Here is a 3,624-nt window from a genome sequence, read left to right as displayed (position 1 = left end):
TGTTGTGTGTATGTTTGTGTGCATATTAGCACATATCCTCATGTGGCTACATGTGACACAGGATTTATGTGGAGATCAAAAAACAGTTTTATGGGGCCATTACTAATGTGTGTGCCTGAGATATTGAATTCAGGTACTCAGGATGTTCAATAAGCATAAGTTAAATACAATCCTAGTAGATAGATGCATATGACCAATATTCATAATACATGTAAAAATCCTCAAGAAATAATAAGCACAATTCAGCAACATATGAAATACTATTTGCCATGAGAGAATGTGATTCATCTCAGGACTGTTAAGGTGATTCTTCACAAACAAAACAGTAAATAAGATACAGCACATATACAGTGTGGAGAAAACATGATTGTCTCAGTAGATGTAGAAGAGACCTTTATTAAAAACCAAATCTCCATTCAAGATAAAAGATCTCAACAAATCATTGAATAGAGAAGTATACCTGCATATGTGGCTTATATACAACAACCCACTTCCAGCTTCACTCTGATAGAAAAAATAAAACTCTTCTCTCTCTGATTGGGAAAAGGCAAGGAGATCCATTTTACCAGTTACGCAACATAATATTAGAAGTCTTCGGTGAACACCCAAGGCAAAGAAACAAAGGCATCCAAATTAGAAAAGATAAAGACAAATCATTACACAAGACAAAGCAATCTAATGTAGAGAAATCCCTACAGATTTGACCTGACATGATTGAAATTAATAAATAAATTGAACACAGATACAGGGCACAAAGCAGACATCCTAAGATTAGCAGCCAATCTTTATTCTAATATTAAATCATTTTAAGAAAACAATCAGAAGAAGAAATTCTACTTACAAAAGCACAAAAATGTTTAGAAGAAAACATGACTGGCACACAAAAGTCATTGAAATTATTCCTAATGGCATTCTGTTACACTCATCAGTACCTAGCCTCATCAGAGAGGCTTCATCCAGCCACTGATCAGAGCAGATGTAGAGACCTGCAGCCAAACACTAGGCAGAGCACAGAAAAGGCCGAGAAAGAGTAGGAAGAAGGATTGTAGCAGTCAGAGGACTAGGGGACACCAGAACACATCCCACAGAATCAACTAAGCAGGGACCATAGAGACTCATGGAAACTGAAACAGTAATCATAGTCTGCATGGATCTGCCCTATATGTTGTGGTTGTATAGCTTGCTGTTCTTTGGGGTCTGAACAGTGGGAGTGGGGGTTGTCTCTCTCTCTTGCTTGCTCTTGGGACCCTTTTCTTCCTACTGGGTTGCCTTGTCCAAACCTGATATGAGGGTTTGCCTCTAGTCTTATTGTGAGTTGTTAAACAGTGTTTGGTTGATATCCTCTGAAGGCATGCTCTTTTCTAAAGAGAAACAGAAGAGGAATGTGTCCGGGGAAGAGGAGAGGTAAGATAGAACTGGGAGGAGTGGAAGTAGAGGAAACTATGGTCAAGATGTATGAAAGATGAAAAAAAGTAAAAGTTGTAATAAAAATAGCAATAGTAATACTATTAATGAACACACTGACAGAGAAATTTAGAAGGATCTACATAGTTGGAAAGATATGTATGACCATTAATGGACACAAGCAATACTATTAAAATGTTTGCATTAATTAGATAAACTAAAATTCAGTGCAATACCCATTGAATTATACTTAATTATGTTCTTCTTTTAAAAACTAGATAACAGACTTTTAAAATTGTATGCAACCCCTAGACACCCACCTCTAGCTGGCAGAGTACTTTTGTAAAGAAAAAAAAAGATCAAAGAAGGAAATATTGACTGGCTTCATAATGTACAATGAAGAAATAATAGTAAAGCAGTATATTGACATAAAAGGGATATGCAAGCCAACGAAACAAAATAGAAAACAGAAATTAGTTGATTTCATCCACAGTGTTCAGATTACATGTTGAGGAAAAGATATTCTTCAATAAATGGTACTGGGAAAACTGCATGTCCACATACCTAGAAAAAATGATATCAGATCCCATTAGACAGACTAATACAAATATCAGCTCAAATTTGATTGAAAACTTAGAAGAAAATGCCTGAGTACACTGGAATGGGCATAAGCAACAAAAGCAAAAGCAGAAATTCAGGCATGCTTCAAATTAAAAATCTTGGGCAGATCAAAGGATATAATTAACCAAGTAAAAGGAAATCTGTAGACTGGGAGGAAATATATGTATACTGGACACTGATAAGAGCTATAATGTTTATTATTATTATCTGAGGAACCAGGTTGACAGTTTTGCTTTTAGAAGAGTAATTGGGAGTTAGGGAAATAACTCAATATGTCAAAGACTTGTTATACAAGCATGATGTACTGATTTTGAGCACCAGAGCCCCAGAAGATCTCAGGGCTCACTGACGAGCCAGCCGAGAGTATTCAGTGAGCTTCAGGTTCTCTTCACTGTCTCTCATTTAGTACATGACATTTTTTTTTACTAAATGGTAAAAATTCTGTGTATATAGGGTAGTGATGGTGTGCAAGGAGGATATGTGGATTCTTCCAGTTCTTTGCTGAACCAGAAATTTATTCCACCCTAGGATCAAAATTCCAGCAGCCATTAAAGATTTCATACAAGTGGTTTGCATTTGTTACCGTGTTTTCCAGAGCTATTATCAAGAACCCTGCCACACTATTCCATTCATCTAAACTAGACTTAGGAAAGGAAATGCTTCTGTTAATCGTTAAGATATTTTGGGAGAGAACAAACTACTAGCATTATAGGCCATTAAAAATAGCCCATAGAAAGCACTGTAGTTAACCAAATGCAAAAGAAAATTTGCTTTAAAAGTCTACTTTACCAGTTGTGACATAATATTATTACTTTATAGATTATGTTGTCAACAAAGTATTAAAAAGCCTAAATCATCTCAATACTGCCATGTATAATGTGAATGCACTTCACAAGGACAATGGAGAATTGGTCTTATTTCACTATAATACACAAAGGAAGGAAAGTAGCCAACTGCAATTTATTCAACCTGTTTGAGCATGGAGAAGGAAATGGAGTTATGCCTTTCACATGAAGAAAATTGAACCAGGTTGGCTATAGAGAAGCCTGGGTGACATCATTACTTTCTTCCAGATAAATGCCTAAAGTGTTTACCACATTAATGTGCCACTGGATAAAAATGCTTGTCCAGATTCAATGGAAAGATCAATACAAAGAGAAAGATGTTTTTATAGGCTCAGTATTTTCTTCCCAGACTGTCAGCTCACGTGATAACAATGAAGGTCAAACAATCCCAAAGAGATTTCTCTCTCAACTTTCAGAACATTAATAAACACTTTGTGTGCATTACTCTTTTGCACATTTGTCAGACAACTAATCCTGCCTCTGTAATTTCAGGTATTATGTGAATCCTGGAAGCTGGGTAGAGATCAACTCACTGAACCTTTATCTTCAATTGAAATTTAATATGAATCAAACAGTATTGAAAAATATGTCATGTTCTGCGTTGTGATGGCAGTGAGCATGTTAATGCCACTGTTTGGTTTAAGAGTGTTCTTTTAATTTCATACCTGCATGGTTAAAGTTTTTAAAGCAGAATGCTCTGTGATGAGCTCACAAAGTGTATAATATCCTTTATATTGAGGACAGCTATATCAGA

The sequence above is a fragment of the Acomys minous genome (assembly GCF_964271855.1).
Source record: "Acomys minous genome assembly, chromosome: 16".
NCBI classification, from domain to species: Eukaryota; Metazoa; Chordata; class Mammalia; order Rodentia; family Muridae; genus Acomys; species Acomys minous.
This window is presented reverse-complemented; position numbering follows the sequence as displayed.